At 48.4% G+C, this 20,433-nt stretch overlaps 1 protein-coding gene across 1 annotated transcript in view; it reads right to left on the bottom strand.

Annotated features, from left to right (window-relative positions):
* RASGEF1C (RasGEF domain family member 1C) overlaps positions 1-18,725 on the bottom strand; it is a 98,944-nt gene extending 80,219 nt beyond the window's left edge. Inside the window, exon 1 of the mRNA XM_064376614.1 lies at positions 18,566-18,725. The gene's annotated coding sequence lies outside the window, so the exon portion shown is untranslated. The remainder of the gene's footprint in view (positions 1-18,565) is intronic.
* Positions 18,726-20,433: the final 1,708 nt, after the last annotated feature.

Raw genomic sequence — 20,433 nt, 5'->3', positions numbered from 1 at the left:
TTGGAAGATTCATACTTCCTGATTTCAAAACCTACTACGAAGTTACAGTAATCAAAACAGTGTGGTACTGACCAGTTGATTTTTGAAGAGGGAGCCAACATAATTAATTGAATGAGGGAAAGAACAGTCTCTTTGGTGCTGGGACAATTGAAAATCCATATGCAAAAAAATAAAATTGGACCCCTACCTCTTACCATATATAATTATTAATTCAAAATGGATCAGAGACCTGTATATATGAACTGATACTATAAAACTCTCAGGAGAAAACCTGGGGGTTAACATGTATCTGGCAGTGGATACAATCCCCAAAGTGTGAGAAACAAAAGAAAAAACAGAAAAACTAGACTTCATCAAAATTAAAAACCTGTGTGCATCACAGGACATTATAAAGAAAGTGAAAAGATAAACTACAAAATGGGAAAAAATTAACCAAAAGGAGAAAGACTTGCACACTGGAAACTATAAAATGTTATTTAAGAGAAATTAAAGAAAAAATAAATGGAAAGATATCACAAATTTATATGTCCGTAAGAGTCTAGTATTCTGAATATTTAAATAACTCCTATAACTTAACAAAGAAAATACAAGTAAGCCAACTTTTTAAGAAGCAGGGAAAAGACTTGAATAGACATTTTCCCAAAAGAGATATACAAGTGGCCAAGAAGAATATAAAAAGATATTCCACATCATTAGTCATTAGAAAAATACACATCACAAGCACAGTGAAATACCACTTTACACCCACTCGGATGGCCATAATCAACAAAACAGAAAGTAGTAAGTGTTGACAAGGATGTGGAGGAACTGGAAACCTTTTGTGTTGCTGGACGGAATGTGAAAGGACAGTTTGACAGTTCCTCAAAAAGTCAATTATGGCATTACCAAATGACCTTGCAATTCTACTCCCAGTTACATGCCCCAAATAACTGAAAACGGATCCTTGAACAAATTCCCGTACATGAGTGTTCATAGCAGGACTATCTTCACTAGCCAAAAGGGGGAAACAGCCCACCTGTCCATCCACAGATGCATGGATAATAACTGTAATACAGACATACAATAATATATTCAGCCATAAAAGGAATCAAGTGCAGATACATGTCACCACATAAATGAACCTCAGAAACATTATATTATGTGAAAGCTGCTTGACATGAAAGGCCACGTGCCACAAGATTCCATCTATGTGAAATATCCAGAATAGCTACATCCATAGAGAAAGAACACGAGCTGCTGGCTGACACGCGGGAAGTAGGGAGTAGTGAGTAACTGCTTAATGAATATGAAATGTTCCTTGGGGAAGGTGAAAGTGTTTTAGAATCAGACAGAGGCTGTGGTTACAGAACCTTTGTAATTTATTATATTAATAAACTGAAGGAAAAACCACATGACCATCTCATAAACGTGAGAAAGCATTAACAAAATCCAAAATCCACTCCCAATAAAAACTCTCAGGCAACTAATAATAGAAGAGTAGCTTCCGAACCAGATAAAAGGCATCTGTGAGAAACCTGCAGCTTACATCACACTTAACAGTGAAAGTCGGAACGCTTTCTCTCTAAGATCAGGAAAAGTCAAGGTGATCCATTTCCTTCCTTTTAAAATGTCAACGTTTATTTTAGAATCAGAGCGTACACGTGCAGGTTGTTACATGGGTATGTGGCACGATGCTGAGCTGTGGAGTACAAACGCTTGTCTTCCTCCTTCTCTCCCTCTCTAGTGGCCCCCAGTGCCTACTGTTGCCGTCCTTATGTTCACGGACACCCAGCGATCCACTTTCAGTACTTGTATTCGACACCATATGGGAGCTTCAGTCTAGTATAATAAGGCAAGAAAAAGAAATGAAAAGGCATCCAGATTGAAAAAGAAGGAATAAAACTGTTTTTATCTGCAAATGATGTGATCATCTGTATAGAAAATTCTACAGCATCTGTACCAAGAGCACTATAATGAATACGTGATTCCATCAAGATTCCAAAATGTGAGATCAATATGTGAGCATCGGTTGTATTTCTACATATCAGCAACAAAATGTTGGAAATGGAAATTTAAAAATACTATTTACACTACATAAAAGATGAAATACTCAAGTCTAAACCTGAGCAAAGACGTACAAGAGCTGTAGATGGAAACTGCAAAACACTGCTGAGAGAAATGAAACACGTAGGTAAGTGTCTGTGGGTTAGAAAGCTCGGTACTATCAAGATGTCAGTTTTCTCAAATGGATCTAGAGACTTTGGAAATTGATAAGATGATCTAAAATTTATTTCAAAGTGCAAAGAACTAGAAGAGCTGAAACTATTTTGAAAAAGTAGAACAAAGTTTAAGTCTTTATGCTAATTGTCTTCAAGATTTAAAGCTACAAAATCAAGAGAGTGGGGTAATGGGACCAAGATTGGCAAAGATCAACTGAATAGAGTCTAGAAATAGAGTCACAAATACAAATGGTCAAGGGAATTTTTTTTTTTTTTTTTTTTTGAAACGGAGGCCCTCCAGCCTATTTTTTTTTTTTTTTTTTTTGAAACGGAGGCCCTCCAGCCTAGGTGACAGAGCGAGACCCTGTCTCAAAAAAAAAAAAAAAAAAAATTTCAGAAACAACAGTAAAACCTACAACTATAAAATTTCTAGAAGAAAATGTAGGAGAAAAATCTATAAATATGAGTTGGGTAAAAATTCCTTAAGGACCAAAACATTACTTGAAGAATTGATAGGGTGGACTGAATTGAAATTAAGAACTTGTGCTCTTCAAAGGACGCCATTGAGAATAAAATGGCAGCCACGTCGCGGATGGAAAACTTATAAACTACCTATTTGATGAAAATAACTCTCAGAAAACAATAAGAAAATGAACCCAATTAAAAGTGTGCAAAATATCTGAACTGACAATTCATCAAAGAAGGTTCACAGATGGCGAATAGGCACAGGAAACGATGCCTCCCATCGTCAGTCATCAGCGAAATGAACATGGAAATCACAATGAGATACCACTTATGCCTGTTAGAACGGCTAAAATTTCAAGACTGACAATACCGGATGCAGCACGGGCGTAAAGCAACTGGAATTGCCATATATTGCTAGAGAAAGGTACTGGCTCAACCACTTTGGAATAGAATTTCTCGGTTTTTAAAAACATTAAACGTGAACCTACTATCTGACCCGGCCATTCCTCTGGTAGGTATTTTTTCAAGACAAATGAAACACGTGTCCACACAAAGATTTGCTTATAAATGTTTACAATGGCTTTGCTTATAAATGTTTACAATGGCTTTATTTATAAGAGTCTCAAAGAGTGAGCCACGTGAGCATGCATGAGCAGACGCAATGGATCACTGGATTAGTTTCTTATTGCCGTGTAACAAGTTCGCACAATGTAGTGATGTGAAGTACCATAAAGGTACCACCCCCCAGTTCCTAAGGGTCAGGATTCTGGAACATGCTGGGTGGGGCTCTGCTCAGGAGCTCACAGGCTGAGGTCGTGGTGTCAGTCAGGGCTGCTGTCTCATCCCAGCCTGGGCATCCTCTTTCAAGCTCACTGATAGTTGGCAGCACCTGTTTACTTGTGGCCGCGAGCCTCAGGCCCTCAGTTCTGAGAGGCACCCACTTTCTGCACAACACAGCAGTTTACGTCCTCAAGGCCAAGAGCAGAGTCTCTCTCTAGCTTCGTGTCTGTCTGACAGCAGGAAGGACCCTGCTGTCAGGTTAAAGGTTTGCCTGATTCAGTCAGGCCCACCTGGGACAATCTCCCTTTTGGTTAGCTAAAAGTCAGCTGACTAGTGACCTTAATGACATGGGCAAAAAATATTTCTGCGAAATAAGATACCTACTAAGCTAACGTCTCCTTGCATTCAGAGGTTCCTGCCCCACCCCAGGGAAGGACATGCACACCACGGGGCAGGGGTCTTGGGGCCACCGTGGAACCTAAACAATGTACACACGGCTCAGCAACGGACAGGAAGAAGCTCCTGGCACCCACAACACGAATACATTCTAAAATGATCATGCTGGTGAAAACGGAGGGACAGACGAGCTCAGTGTCCCCGCTGGGGTGAGGCTGTCATGAGCGCTCACATAGGCCGGCACATCTGCGTTTCCTGTACATCAGTTGCACAGCTCCTTGAAGAAATAGGCCTATGAAACCTGGTATTTGATACAGTTATTGGAAAACTTTAGAATGTGTTTTTCAACTGTAATTTTCATGAAATCTATATACAGATCAATTATTTCTCACGAAAACAACACTGGAACTGATGAGCCGTCAGCAGAAACTACACGTCAATTTCAAAGACAGAAAAGAGAATGTAAAATAAATCGTTAGTAACTTTTATGGTGACTATATGTAGACATGATAATAGGTTGCACATACTGGGTTAAATAAAATATCTTCTTAATGTTAATTTCACCTTTTTTAACGTGGCTATTGAAAAATTTCAAATTAGGCCAGGGGCCCTCAGGGTATTTTGATGGGACAGAGATGCTACAGATCTGACTACCCTGGGGGGAAAGTCGGGGAGGGAGACGCAAGGTAAGCGACATCCTAGGGATACAAATAGCCCAGCCAGGACAGGTACTCTACGGGACAAGTGTTCCCATCCCCTAACAAACCGACAGAGTGAAGACCAAAAAAACAAATAAAAGACCAACTAAACAAAAAGAACTGTTATAGAATAAAAGAGGCTTAAGAGATATAAAAATCAAATGTCATATGTGGGACGCGGATCTTTTCAGATTTGAACAAACTAACTGTAAAAAGATATTTTCGAAGTAAAGGGGGCATCTGATTACAGACTGGCTGTTAGATGATCTTAAGAAATTATTATTAATTTTGTGAGATGTGTCAACTGGCATGAAGTTTATGTAGACAAGGTCCCCATCAGTCCAGCAGGAATCCACACTGTGTCTCAGATTTGCTGTAAGCACCTAACAGGCTTGGGGTGGCGATCAAGGAAGATGGGCCGGGCATTGCAGCCTGGGGGCTGGGAGATGGGTGTGCGGTGATTCAGGTTCTTCCTAGTCTGTGTGTGTGTGTGTGTGTGTGTGTGTGTGTGTGTGTGTTTTATTATTTCTGCATGAAAAGGTTGATAAAAAGAGGAAACTTTCTCCCTGAAACTCCACTGGGTCTGGATATGGTGTGACCTTGGGCTGTCCTCCCTGCTTGCAGAGAGCAGGACCACTGGGCCTTCCTCCCTGTGTGAGCTGGGCGGGGAGGGCAGCCGAACGCGCCGCGCTTGGGGCTCCTCTGTCTCCTCATTAAGGTGAGTGGCAACACCACTGATCACGTTCATTATGTGAAATGTGCATCTGTCAACGGCTCTGCTCGTGAAGTTGGTTACAGCGCAATAACCTAATTTGTTCCTCTTTCTTAGACTCGCTGTTTGCAAAACAGAAGTACATTTTCCCTGGCAAACATTTCAAGAACGGTGACATGCAGACACTTAAGGTCCTTTTCATCATCCAAAGTGCTAATACAATTTGGCCGCGCCCGTGCAGAAGCATCTGCACAAGTCACAGGCCACCGGGGGCAGCTGTCACACTCTCGCCTCACCCTTTTCAAATCCCTTCCACAATCTGCCTTGCGCACATTCACAAAAGCCACCGAGTGTACCACTTTTTATTCTTAAGGGGCTTGTCAGCACAGCCCGCTGGTCAGAAGCGCTCAGCTGGAGAAAGGCCCCCACGTGGTCAGGACATTGCCACTCCCAGGTGATTGATGGGCACTACCGTCAGTCCTGGAAAGTTAGGCCATTTTATGAGAGTAGGTCACAGGAGATGCCGTCTCCCTACAGGGCTTCAGAGCCCAGCTGACCTTCTCCCCAGCCTGCGTGCAGTGGCGGGGGCCGGGGCAGCGGAGCGTGTGGAATGACCTGCTGCAGCTCAGAGCTGCGGCTTCTCCTGGCTCCTCCACCTGCCTCTCTTGTGCTTCAGGTCTGCTGAAGGTTGACAGGGAAACCGGGAAATGGCTGCTGAGGAAGGCCCAGCACCCTCCTATGCCAAGGCCATGCTTCCCCTCTGCCTGCAGGATGGCGACCGGGGCGGGGCCCAGTGCCTGCTGCAGAGAACAGCCTGGAGCAGCAGGGCCTCTCAAGCTAGGGGCCTTGACCTTGGCTCCTCCCTCCTCTCCTTCTCCAAACACACACGTGGCCTGACTCCTGTTTGACCTTGGAGAGCAGCTGGAGCATCACATCCTCCCCCCGCCAGTGTCCCCGGAGCTGACTCCCACTGCAGCCCTCACACAGACACAAGCTCAGGGACACCTTGAGGGACCCTGCAGGGAGGTGCCCTGAGGCCCAGGGCCTGACTAACTCAGTGGTCTCCAAACTGAGAAGAGCATCTGCAGAGTACAGACCAACAGAAGGAGTATGGGAAGAAGACACGGGAAGTCCTTACAACATGGCTGTGACCATGACTGTGCTATGTAACGTTCACTACATGAAAAGCTTACCTGTAGTGTACACGTGCGTCATAAAGCACAACAAATCAGACACCTGCAGGCCCACCACCCGGCGAGGCAGGGGCATGGCAGCAATCACCCGTCATCCTCCGTGCCCACAGATCCTCCCCTTCCAGGTCCCCACTTTCAGGAATATGATTAAAAACATTTATTTACTTATTATTAAGGTATGATTGACAAATAAAAATGGCATTTATGGTGTACAATGTGAGGTTGAGCTAATGGACTACTCACTTGGCATATTTCCATTTTTTTATTGTGTACAACTTTTAAAAATTCATTTAAAAACATTTCTTCCTTAACTATTCAACAGAATTCACTAGGGAAGCTTCCTGGGTCTGGCACGTTCTGTTTGGGACGCCTATTAATGATCAGTGCAACTTCTTTAACAGAAATAGTATTGTTCAGCACGGGGCGCAGTGGCTCACACCTGTAATCCCAGCACTTTGGGAGGCCAAGGCCAGTGAATCACTTGAGGTCAGGAGTTCAAGACCAGCCTGGCTAATGTGAAATCCTGTCTCTACCAAAGATATAAAAAATTAGCTTGGCATGGTGGCAGGTGACTATAATCCCAGCTAACTCAGGAGGCTGAGGCAGGAGAATTGCTGGAACCACAGGAGGAGTAGGTTGCAGTGAGCTGAGATCACACGATTGCTCTCCAGCCTGGGCAACAGAGTGGGGACTCTGTCTCGAAAAAAAAAAAAAAAAAGAAATAGTATGGTTCAGCTTTTCTACTTCTTCTTAAGTCAGTCTTGGTAAGTTGGTAAGTTGTGTCTTTTGGGCTGTTTGTCCACTTTCTCTGAAGTATATGAAATGTACTGGTGTGAGGTTCTTCATAAATATCCCTTGTTATCCCCCCCACATGGGCAGAATCTGCAGCGACGGCCCTTTCTCCCTCCTGATGTTGATAATTTGTGCTTTCTCTTTTTTTGTCTTAGTTGGTCGTGCTAGCAGGCAATCAACTTTATTCACCTTTTGAAAGAGGTTTGTTTTCTCTTTTACCAATCTCCATTCTCACAAGATGAAGTTTAAAAAGAACCTGGCACACCCTACTTGATAGGCAACACTCAATAAAAATTCTGTATTTCAAAGCAACATCTAGCTGCAGCATTTCTGAGTAACACCAGGGCAACAGTCCCCAAAGAGTCTGAGGGTTCCCAGGACCCGACTCCACCCCAAAATGTGGAGCTGGGTGAGCTGCCCGAGGCTGGCATTGTGAGGCTCCCTCAGACCTCACCACAGGGCAGGGCTGCTGTCACTGCTGGCCAGCCTGCCTCTGATGAGTCTCCTTGGTCCCTCTGTAGCACAATCCCCAGAGAGTCCCGTCTGGGGACTGCGTCGGGAAGCAGGGGTGCATCAGGCACGTGGGAGCTCTCTGCCTTGCCTCCCTCATCCAGCAGCCACACACCTGTGAATACTCAGCAATGGCTGGGACAGAGGGGAGCCCTAACCCTGGGACAGCAAAGGGAAGCAATGGCAGGATCCAGCTAAATCCTCCTGAGTTAGCTGGGATTATAGTCACCTGCCACCACACCCGGCTAATTTTTTATCTTTTTGGTAGAGACGGGATTTCGCATTAGCCAGACTGGTTTCGAACTCCTGACCTCAAGTGATTCACCTTGGTGGCCTCAGAAGGCTTGGGGTTAACAGAGAGGAGCCCCTGGCTGAGCCCAGCTCAGGCCTGAAACCCGTGGCTGCTCAGCATGTGTCTGTTGGGTGGTCCACGTGATGGACAGATGGGAGGCAAGCAGAGAGAGGCCCACAGAGACAGATAGTGAGAGCAGGCCACACGCTCAAAAATAGCCCAGACTGTCAACAGCACAAACCCCAGACAGCAGGCTGAGCTCAAGGCCCACGCTGGCTGCATGGCCTGGGGATGTCTCCTTGCATCCCTGAGCCTCAGTTTCCCCATCTGTGAATCGATGGCCGCTGCTGTGGGAATCACCTGAGGCCACAGACACTCAGCCAATGGCTCTATGTGGGTGTTTAAAGCATCACAAACAACAGTGGTCATTTTAACATTTATTATTTAGCCAGACTGGCACTTTTGAACACTGTCTGAATTTTAAAACAAACAACTAAACAATTTCCTGACCAAATGAACCGGGTAAATATTTCCTCCTCTGCGGGGGCACTAATTAGCCGATTCCAAGAGTCTGCACTCGGCCTCACCCTTAGCGACATCCGCTGCACATAAAGCAGAAATTCACCAGTTAGGATGCTGGTGTGGGACCAGAAAGCCTTGACTGGCAACGATGGTGCTTATTCAACATCAATAAACCGAGGTGACCCCTCAAATTCACGAGCCTTTCACAGATTAGTCTGTCGGACTCTTCCTGGCCGGGCGTATGGGGCTTGGCAGTTTGGGGCACCCTCGGTGGCAGGAACCTGGGCAGTAAGGCCCTAAGGAAACGGGAAACAGGCGGGACAAAAGTGCGCCCCCTGCAGGGAAGAAAGTGAGGCATAGTGGACGCCCCATCTGGTGTCTGAGGGCCAGAGCAATCCTGGCAGTGTAAGAACCTCCCAGAGAGGAAGGACTGTGTCTTAGTCTGTTCCTGCTGCTATGACAAAATACCTGAGGCTGGGTAATTTATAAGTAATAGAGATTTATGTCTCACAGTTCTAGAGGCTGAGACGTCCAAGATGAAGCTGCTCTCTGCTCTACAGAGGGTGCCTCAGTGCTGCGTCTTTGTGTGGGGGAAGGACAAACAGCTCCCTCATACCTCCTTCTTTTATAGGGGCGCTAATTCCATTTTTGAAGGTGCTACCCATTAAAGGCGCCACCTCTCAATGTGATCACACTGGCAATTACACTTCAACATATACCATTCAACAATTACGTTTCAACATATAAATTTGTGGGGGACACACTCAGACCATACCACGTGGGTTCAAACCTAGGCCTCCATGATCTGGGTACCGTCTGCTGCTTCTGGGATGCTTTGGGGGGCCCTGAATGAAATGGGGATGGCGAGGACCTTTGCCAAGAGGAGAAACCCAGGGAGGCAGAGCTGGGCCCACAGGTCCAGGCCTGGAGGCTGGAGGAGTGAAGGAGTAGGAGAAAGCCCCCAGGAAGGATACCCAGAGGGTGGAAGGGAAACTGAGGCAGGAGCCCAACGGTACCACGGAACATCCTGGCAAAGCCTGCTCGGGCCCCTTGAGGTCTCAGCCAAAGGGACCACACCTCTCCTCCCCGACCCCCACCTGCCACCCCCCTGCTGGCAGTCATGCAGCCCCCAGGAGCGGGCAGGATGGGAGAGGTGGCAGGGAGTGCATTTCTCCTAGAGAAGCATCCCATTCTGCAATTTTAAAACAATTCTGACTCAAAACGCTTAGCCTGCATTGAGTTTTTAGGAAAGAATCCGACAAATCCAGACTGTGGGAGAAAATGGATGCAGAGCTTTCCACAGGGAAGGCAAAAAAACACGTGGAAGTACTGCTGTATATTAAGAGGATCTAAAAGACACGGCAAACATGTAAGCCTTCATCACTGACCGGATCCTGGATTTTAAAATAAGGCCAGAAACGACACTAATGGGGCAACCGAGGAAAGCCGAATAAGGGTGGTCTATATATTCTCACGTTAACAGTACATTTCTCTTGCTTTCTTCCTTCCCTCCCTTCCTCCATTCCTCTTCCCTTCCCTGCCTTCCCTTCCTCCCTCCCTCCCTTCTTTCCTTCCTTCTGAGATGGGATCTCGTTCTGTAGCCTTGAACTCCTGACCTCAAGCAATCCTCCCACCTCAGCCTCCCAAAGCACTGGGACTACAGGTATCAGTGACCTCCCCTTGCTCATGTTAAATTTCTTGAGCATGCATTCAAAGAGCAGTTTTGTAGAAGAATTTCCTTGTTCTAAGGTGATGCTGATGTCTTGATTCCTGTAGCTTATTCTTGAATGGCTTAGTAAATGTAATGAGTAAATGTTCCAAATTGTTAAAAATTGATGGATTTATTTAATAGATGAAGAGTACACCATTCTTTTTTTTTTTTTTTTTTTTTTTTTTTGAGACGGAGTTTCGCTCTTGTTGCCCAGGCTGGAGTGCAATGGTGCGATCTCGGCTCACCGCAACCTCCACCTTCTGGGTTCAGGCAATTCTCCTGCCTCAGCCTCCTGAGTGGCTGGGATTACAGGCAGGCGCCACCATGCCCAGCTAATTTTTTGTATTTTTAGTAGAGACGGGGTTTCACCATGTTGACCAGGGTGGTCTCGATCTCTTGACCTCGTGATCCACCCGCCTTGGCCTAACAAAGTGCTGGGATTACAGGCGTGAGCCACCGCGCCCGGCCAAGTACACCGTTCTTTATGAAGCTTTTCCAAGTAAAAAGGTTGCAGACATCTCTAGGTCCCCAGAGATAATGGCGGCCACCTAAATCCGATCCTGTCCTTGGTAAAAGCCAATATGGACCAAGCAGGAGAGCCAATAACACCCATGCCCATGCCCATGCCTCCAGCATGAGTAGGAGACAGGGCGCGCACTCCTCTAACTGGTGTGGGCGAGGAAACGCACTCCAAACTTCAGAACTGGCTCCAGGGTCCACGCTGGCATTGGTGGGGTGAGGGCTCAGGCAGAGGCACTGTGGGAACGAGGAGGGGGTGCTGGGGCCAAGAACTATGAACAAAAGAAAGTCCTTTACACAGGTGTGGTGGCAGGTGCTTGTGGTCTCAGCTACTCTGGAGGCTGAGGTGGGAGGATCACTTGAGCCCAGGAGTTGGAGGCTGCAGTGAGCTGTGATCATTCCACCGCACTACAGCCTGGGTGACAGAGCGAGACCCTGTCTCTAAATAAAAACAAGAAGAAGAAAGTCTCACTCCACGTGGGGAAACAGAGCACGCCTGGGGGTGGGTGTCAGAGCACTGGCCGCTGGGGAACTGAAAGGAGACAGAAAGTATCCACGTCCAGAAGTGGCTGTCTCAGAAAGGCCCTGCTTCTAGGGGCCAGGCACGTGGCCTAGAAGTAGGGGCAGGCTTCGGAGGCTTGCTGGTAACAGACAGTAAGCAGCAAGCCTGGACATTCAGGGACCTATGGAAGCAAAAGTGAACTGTAGACTCAGAAAACGCAACCACTCCTGCCTCCCACAGGACAAGGAAAATGGTGCACTTCATTACGCCAACAGGAGAGGGCAGTCTTACACTAAGAAACCTACTATGGTCCCCAAGCCCCCAGCTCCTGCCTACAGCCATCTGCTATTACCAGTACTGGCAAACGAAGACATTTTTAAGTTAACAGATAATATCCATACAAAGCCAGTATAAGGAGCCGACACTAATCTTTCGAAGGAACCCCAAGTTACATGGGGAAAATGACACGCAACGCGTCAACTTGAATTACCTAATGCTATGGTCTGGAAGTTTCTGTCCTCCAGAATTTATACATTGAAACGTAGTCCCCAGTGTGATAGCGTTTGAAGGGGGACCTTTGGGAGGTGATTAGGTCTCGAGGAGAGAGCCCCCATCAATGATTCGTGCCCTCGGAAAAGAGGCTCCAGAGAGCTCCCTTGCCCCTTCCTCCATGTGAGGACGTGGTAGAGGAGAGGAGACATCTGTGAACCAGGAAGCAGCCCGCACCACCTACCTCGATCTTGTACCTCCAGCCCCCAGAACTGTGAAAAATAGTTCTGTTGTTTGTAAAACATCCAGGTTCTGACACTTTGTTAAAGCAGCCTGAACAGATGAAGACGTGCTAAGAAAAATTCAGACACATGAAGAAAACCCCTAAATTATGCATTCAAAAACTCCCCAGAAGTGGACCCCAATAAAAAAGGCAAATGTGGAATTAGAGTTGCTTGAACTCATGAAAGAAAATGAGGAAAAGAATCATCTCAGAAATGAAGACTGAATTAGAAGATCTCTTAGGGAGAATAGATTTGACTAAAAGCTTAAGTGTTCATTAAGGAAATGAATGAAAACAACCACAAAACAAAAGTAAAATTCATAGAGAAGGCAATCTAGAAGACGGATGAAAAAAGATCTAACACAAACATGTTACTGGCATCCCTGAAGAAAAAAAGCAAAATAATGGTACAGAATTAACATTTAACATTACAATTTAAGAAAATGTTTTAGAAATTAAAGAAGACTTAAATCTGCATATTCAAAGAGTCCCCCATGTACCTGAGATCAATTCCAAGACAATGCCGAGTAAAATGATTAGAGTTTAAAAATAAAGAAAAAAAATCCTTCGGAGCTCCAGAAAAGCAATCAAGTCACTTACAAAGGAAAGAAGCATGTTGATATCAGACATCTTGTCAACAACACACAAGCAATACAACCCATAACAACATTTTTAAAATTTTAAGGAAAGAAAGTAAGAGGTAAGGATTTTATAAGCAGCCAATCTGTCCTTCTTCTTCTTCTTTTTTTTTTTTTTTTTTGAGATGGAGTCTCACTCTGTCCCAGGCTGGAGTGCAGTGGCATGATCTCGACTCACTGCAACCTCCGCCTCCTGGGTTCAAGCGATTCTCTGCCTCAGCCTGCTGAGTAGCTGGGATTACAGGTGCACGCCACCACACCTGGCTAATTTTTGTATTTTAAGTAGAGACCGGGTTTCACCAGGTTGGTCAGGCTGGTCTCGAACTTCTGACCTCGTGATCTACCCAATTTAGCCTCCGAAAGTGCTGGGATTACAGGCATGAGACACTGCACCCAGGCTCACGAGTCTTTCTTAAGGAATCATCAGAAGCTAAGCTTTATCTAGTCAAAAGGTGACTGGGAAAACTTTGGCAAAAATAAATATTAATAATCAGAATCCGACACCACTGTGCCAGGCATGATCTCTACCGCTTGGTATTCAGACCTTTGGGGCTGGGTGGGAACTTTGTCTTTAACTGATAGACGATGGTAAGATGATAACGTATCACTGCTGGGATTATATCATATATGTTACATTATACTGTGTTATGTTTTGTCATGTTATGACTCTCTAGAGAGTCTTTGCTGCCTGATAAAGTAAGCAGTCATGCTGGGGAAGCCCATGGGACAAGGAACTGTGGGTGGTCCCTAGGACCTGGGGGTCCTCTAGAAGTTGAGGTTGGCCTCTAGACAACATCCAGCCAAAAATTTAAGCTCTAAATATAACTACAAACAACTAAATGCTACCAACAACCCCATGAATGGATGAGCAAATCCTTCCCTAGCTGAGTCTCTACATGAGAACCTAGTCCTAGCCAGTGCCAGCAGTACTCAGCTAAGTACTTATCTAAGTACAATGCTAAGCAGTACTCAGCTAAGCCGTGCCCAGGCTCCTGATCCACAGAAATGATGAGCTAATAAGCATGTGTTGCTTCAAGCCACTAGGCCAGTGATAACTTATTACACAGAAATAGATAACTAATACAATGATAAAAACACACTACAGGTCGGGCGCGGAATCCCAGCACTTTGGGAGGCCAAGGCGGGAGGATCACTTGAGGCCAGGAGTTTGAGAACAGCCTGGCCAATATGGTGAAACCCCATCTCTACCAAAAATACACAACTTAACTGGGTGTGGTGGTGCACGCCTGTAATCCCAGCTACTTGGGAGGCTGAGGCAAGAGAATTGCTTGAACTCAGGAGGTGGAGGTTGCAGTGACCTGAGATTGTGCCACTGAACTCCAGTCAGTCTGGGCAACAGAACAAGACTCCATCGCGAACAAAAAATAAGCAAATAAGTAAAAAACCACCAAAAAAATAGGAGTCAATGGATATTCCCTCCTCTCTTTCTGTCTCTCTCTGTCTCTCTCTGTCTCTGCTTCTCTTTCTCTCTCTCTCTCTCTCTCTCTCTCTCTCTCTCTCCCCCCCTCTCTCTCCCCCCATCCTAAAGTCAGCATCTTTCTCAATGGGGGAAGTATTAGAGGCCTTTTTACTAAGGTCAGAAACGAGGTAAGGAGGCCCACTACATCCATTATTTAATACTGAATTAGAGGTATTCAGCCAATTTAATTAGACAAAAGAAAGCAGAAAAATCAGTAGAGAAGCAGTAAACCTATTTGAATTTGTAGATGACAGAATAACTAAGAGATAAAACTAACAACAGGCCAGGTGTGGTGGCTCACACCTGTAATCCCAACACTTTGGGAGGCTGAGGTGGCGGATCACCTGAGGTCAGGAGTTTGAGACCAGCCTGGCCAACATGGTGAAAACCCGTCTCTACTAAAAATACAAAAATTAGCCCAGCGTGATGGCTGTCGCCTGTAATCTCTTAGTTACTTGGGAAGCTGAGACACAAGAATCAATTGAACCTGGGAGGTGGAGGTTGTGCTAAGCCGAGATCACGCTACTGCACTCCAGCCCGGGTGACAGAGCGAGACTCTGTCTCAAAAAAAAAAAAAAAAGAAGACGAACAACAATAAAAATTCAGGTAAGACAGAAAGATATAAAATAACACACACAAAACAGTAGCTAATTCAAAGACATAACTGAAGAAGAAACCATTTATAATAGCAACACACAAGGTAAAATACTCATGAATAAACAAGAAATACGAAAAACATATATGAGGAAAACTTCAAAATACTCTGAAAAGTAGTGTTGAACAAACAGAAAGATGTATCTTGGTTCTGGATAAGATGACTCAACTTCATAAAGATGCCAATTATCCTAAAGTTTATAAGTCTAATATAAACTTAATATGATCTCCTTCCTCACCAAATACCAGCAACATGCTGAAATAGGAAATCCTCACAGTAAAAAGCAGTGGAAAGAACTTACCCATCAGATATTAAAACACAAGGAGAGTTGAGCTCAATCTCTCTCCTCTATTGCAATAGTTTTGAATAAAGTCCTCTTTGCCTTTATTATTACTATTATTTTGAGACGGAGTCTCACTCTGTCGCCCAGGCTGGAGTGCAGTGGCACAATCTCAGCTCACTGCAACCTCCGTCTTCTGGGTTCAAGTGATTCTCATACCTCAGCCTCCCAAGTAGCTGGGATTACAGGCGCACGCCACCATACCTGGCTTTTCATATATTTTGGGAGAGACGGGGTTTCACCATGTTGGCCAGGCTGGTTTCAAACTCCTGATCTCAAGTGATCTGCCCACCTCAGCTTCCCGAAGTGCTGAGATTACAGGCGTGAGCCACTGAGCCAGGCCCTCCTTGCCTTTAAATATATTCTCTCACTCTCTCTCTTTCTCTCTCTCTCACCAGTGTGTGAACAGATGGAATAGACAGACCTGTGAGACAGACTAGAAAGCCAGAAACAGGCCCAGGGCTTAGATGTTTAGTACAGGATGAAGGTGCATTTCAGATCACTGGAGAAAAGACGACCTTTTAAATAAACGAAATTGGGAGAGAGTGGTCAACATTTAGAAAAAGATTAAATTGGATCCACAGACTAAGTACAAAACTAAACAAATATTAGAAAACACAGCTGACTGCTTTTTAATTGGGCTGGGAAAAGTCTATGATTCCAAATCTATGTGAGAAGATGTCCAATTTCACTTATAATAATAGAAATATAAATTTAAAATACGCTGAAATGCTGTTTCTCAGCTCTCAGACCGGCGAGGCTGTGAGGGAAACAGACACAGGGGTACATTGGTGGCAGGAATGCAGAACGGTGCCACCTCTTGACAGGGAATCTGGACAAAACAAATCCACATTCACTCCTACTTCTAGAAATTTGTTCTAAATGTGCACCTTTGCAAATATTAACAATATAGGTGCAAGGTTATCCATTACTTCATTATTTTAAATAAAAAAAGGCTTGGAAAAAACCAAAATGCTCATCCACAGAACTTAATCTGAATAAACAGTAATAGTACAGCCACAGGACAATACTCTGTGAATGTAAAAAAGCATGAGGCAGGTCTCCACGAACTGGTAAGAAGTTATTTTCAGGACATATTTTTAATGGAAGAAAAACAAGGAGCTGTACGTGCTAACTTTGGTGACAATGCTTAAAAGACTTGTTTTGCAGAAAGAGACGCAGGAAGGATAAACCAGAAAATACTTTAAATGGCTACCAGTGGTATGGGAACAAGGAGGAAGACACAGGGGTGGGATTGAGACCTCTAAGGATAGCTTTGAAATAGTTTTGACCTTTAAACCATGTGTTTTACATATTCAAAAAAATAAAATTACATCCTAAAGTCTAAAGGAAAAAAGTTGCAAACTGAATGCAAATAGAAACACACGAAGCTAACAGTGTATCCAATTGATAACATAATCGCGCAGCCCTCTGCCTGCACACCCGCGGAAATCCCGAGGCTGACCTAGTAGGTTTTGGTTGGCCTTGGTTTGGATGTAGTAATTCTGAAACTATTTCAGGGTGCATTGTAGGGCTAAATGATTCAACATACTCATGTTTTGGGGGACAAGGTTCTCACCACAGGAGAAAGGGAATGGTAATATTAATTTTTACCAAAAAAGAAAGATGCCTTGGCTGGGTCCACCGACAAGGCCTACCCACATCGCTGATCTCTAAACTCGGGTCCCACGGAAGGAGCCAAGGCCCCTTGGAGAAACGGCTGATTCTGGATCTGGGTGCAGGTACGAGTGAGAGCTGGAACCACCTCAGAGATTGACTGCTGGGACATGGCAGGAGGGCAAAGACCCTGGTCTGAAAAGGGCCAGGTGGAGGCCTGCGGGCTCCTCCTTGCCAGTCCTGCCCTGCCCTCCGCAGCATGTCCTTCTCTCGCCTGCCCCCCTCTGCTGCCAGGGGCAACCTTTCGACTCTCAACCTCCAACCCCTGCCCAGGGCATCCAGACCCCCCACCGACTGGGCTCCAGCTCCGTCCCTCCTGCCCTCAGGGACCTCATCCTTGCGGCTCCCCCAGGCTATTCGTCCAACACAGCACAGGCAGGGCTCCCAGCTCAGGGCAGCCTCCCTGACCAGGCGAAGGTTCGGACGCACCCTGGTCTCCCTCTGCACGTTCCTTCCCAGCACGCGTTCTCCGCCATGCCCTTGCTTTTCTTTGATTCCGTGTTTGGTGTCCCTGTCACACACCAGCTAGTGAGCACTTAGGGGGCAGGCAGCACACAGTAGGCGCTCAATGAATGCGCTGGGCTGGTGAGTGGACAACCCCAGTCCCCCTCTCCTGGTCGCCTGGCACAGTGGCTGCAGTATGGCTGTTGGAGCCAGTCCTACCAGAGGTGCGACCCCAGCGTTGCCACTCCATGGTCCCGCCCCTCTCTAAGCCTCAGTTACTCCAGCTGCCTGGCAGGCAGAGCTTCTCAGGACTCTTCTCAAGCTCCCGGGACTCAGCAGAACTTCTGCCTCCCCCACAGCCCCAGGAGGCGGGAGGTAGGGGCCGGGATGAGCTCCTCCATCACCCCAACTTGCCAGGTCTATCTTTCCCACACTGTTTCCCACCGCTACGCATGGGGCGGCGTCGGCAGCACCCTTCCCCAAGCCCCCCCAAGCATTGCTTTCCCAAAATAAATACAAAGAGTGGACCAGCTGGTCCCTTGATGCCATCCGCTGTCAATGCGTGAGGGACACACCCAGGGCTCCAGCAGACCCCACCGTTCCGCAGGCCCTCTGATACTAGCATTGCTCCTTTCCTCAAATCCGATCCCAGCCTGAAGGGCGACAGCACCCTCTTCCCCCAGGCGCAAGGTCCTTTCCCTTCTGCACCTGCACCGGCAGGTGTGCCTTGCCGTCCCCATTTCATAGACGGGGAAACTGAGGTCCGGTGCGGGTGGAGGCTTCGGGCCAGGCTGGCTTTTCCTGCCACTCCAGTGGCTCAGAGAAGCTTGCTCCTTGCTCCCAGTGGAGGGGCTTGGGCGCGCGGCAGAGCCGGGTCTCCCGCCACGTGGCGGGGGCTGTGCCCTTAGCCGGTCGCCTCCCCGCCACCCCTGCACCTCCCGTCCCGGCAGCCGCGCGGACCCCGCCCCTGCTGACCCCGGCGCACGCTCCCGCGCCGCGCGCACCGCACACTCACGTGCGCCGCAGCCCCCGGTCCCGCCGGCCGGCCACACGCACTGTCACCGCGCGCGCTCCTGTGCTCCGGGTCAGGCCCACGCGTGCCCGCCAACGTCCTGGACACCTGCCGTCCCCGCCGCCCCGCACCCACGCCGCGACCTCGCCCGCACCCCGCGCCCGGCGCCCTGCGGCCGCCCGCAGCCCTCCCCAGCGCCCGCGAGCCCACGCCCTTGCCCGCAGCGCCAGGTGTCCCCCGGCCGCGCCACCACTCACCGGTTTCCGGCGCGCCCGAACCCCGGGCCCGGCCCATGGGCAGCGCCCGCTGCGAGCCTCGGCGCCACGGACCCAGGGCGCCGCCCGCCGCCGCCGCCGCCACCCGCCCGGCTCCCGGCACAGCCCGCACGAGCGCCTGGCGGCGGCCAAGGAACAACGCGGCGCGGCGCCCCCTGGTGGCCGCTCGGGGAGCGCGGAGCGGGCGGAGAGCCGGGTGGAGCTGCGGGAGCCCAGCGGGCGGCGCTGCCCACCAGGGCCCTCCACGCCCAGGCTCCGGAGTCTCGGCCAAGCATCCCGCGCTGCGTTCAGGCCTCCGCCGCGGCTCCCCACCTGCCCCTGGGACCCAGCCCCAAGGGCCAGGACCGCCCGCTCAGGCTGTCAGACGCTGCCCTCCCGAGCGCGGACCCTGGTCGACTCTGCGCCCAAGCTGACCCGGCCGACCCCTCACCTGGTGAGCCTCTGGCGCCCCGAAACCCGGTTCACCCTCTGTCCTCAAGGCTGGGCCCGGACCTGTCCTCTGGGCTGTGCTCCTACCACGGCCACCGAACTCTAGGTTGCCTGTGAACCCCGAGTGGGACATCCCCGGGTGGGCATCCATCAGGGAATGGGGAAACTGCACCCCGCCACACCTTCTCGGCGTTCTCCCGTGGCCCACAGAGAGGGTGGACGCCACTCGGAAGACACCGGGGTGCTGGGAGGATGGCGATGCGTGATTTCAGTTTTAGAAAGGGAGAGGGGGCCCTAACAGGATCCAGTGGCCTCCTTGAACTCGGTCCACCTGAACAGTGAGAATTCCCCGGTTTGTTCCAGCATAGAGCTCGGGACACCTGTCCTCTGCTTTAGTCAGGACCTACTTGATGAGATGTGGCTCAAAAGTCAACCCAACCGGCTTAAGCAAAATGAACTTACTGGCTTGTGGATCATAAAAAGTCAAGGTTTGCTGCTTTCAGGAACATCTAGATCCAGGTGCTTAACCTATGTGCATAGAAACCCGCCTCGCCTATCTCCCAGTCTTTCTGTGGCGGAATGGCCCTGGGTTGACACTGCAGAGAGGGGACAAGGGCTGCCACACACAGGCTCCGAGGAGCTAAGCTCAGGCCATTTCTGCAGACCTAGGGAGCAAGGATAACAGGCAGCTGGGGGCAGGGTGAGCCCTGTGTCAGCTTTGAGGATGGAGCAAGGTGCTGTTTATTCCAATAAAGGCTGTTTCTGGAACAATGACAGGTTAAAAACAACAGTCTAGCCCATTTCTTGAACAGTTAGGGAAACTAAGGCCTGGAGAGAGTGGGCATCTGCCTAGGGCATACAGGTGTATTAGAATCAACGTGGGCCAGGTAGGCTGAGCGGGAAGGTAGCAGGGCTCGGGCCAAGGCCAGGGCCAGAGGCTGGCCCTAGGGAGGGCGATGTCTGAGACCAAGGGTCAGGTATGGGGAAGGGGAGGGGGAACAGAGGTGGGCACACTTGGTTGGGGGTGAGGGGTGTGCTCCCAGCAGATAGACAGAGGCACCTCAGGGCACAGGCACTGGGCTACTCTTTGCATCTTCTCTGATTATCACCCTGTGCCCCCAAGCCTAGGGTCTAGTCCCAGTGTGTCCCCGGGAGGCAGCTGGGGGTCTAGGAGGAGAGGCTGCAGGGACCTCAGAAGAGCTGACCCACTCAGCTGTGTCGTTCTGGGTTCTGGGCAGCACTGAGAGACCCTCCTAATCAACTGCAGCTCAGTGGGGAGAGGCCAGTCCCCTGATAAAGTACTTTCTCTAGCAAGTGACTGGGCCACTGAGGCAGGGGATGCTTGGATGAGGCCAGAGCACCTGGAACATGGGTGTGGACTAGCTCCTGGCCACAGCTCAGTGTCCCACAGGGGTGAGGGT

This window comes from Aotus nancymaae, unplaced genomic scaffold (assembly GCF_030222135.1).
Source record: "Aotus nancymaae isolate 86718 unplaced genomic scaffold, 86718_ANA_hifiasm-v0.15.2.pri h1tg000015l_1, whole genome shotgun sequence".
NCBI lineage: Eukaryota > Metazoa > Chordata > Mammalia > Primates > Aotidae > Aotus > Aotus nancymaae.
This window is presented reverse-complemented; position numbering and strand designations above follow the sequence as displayed.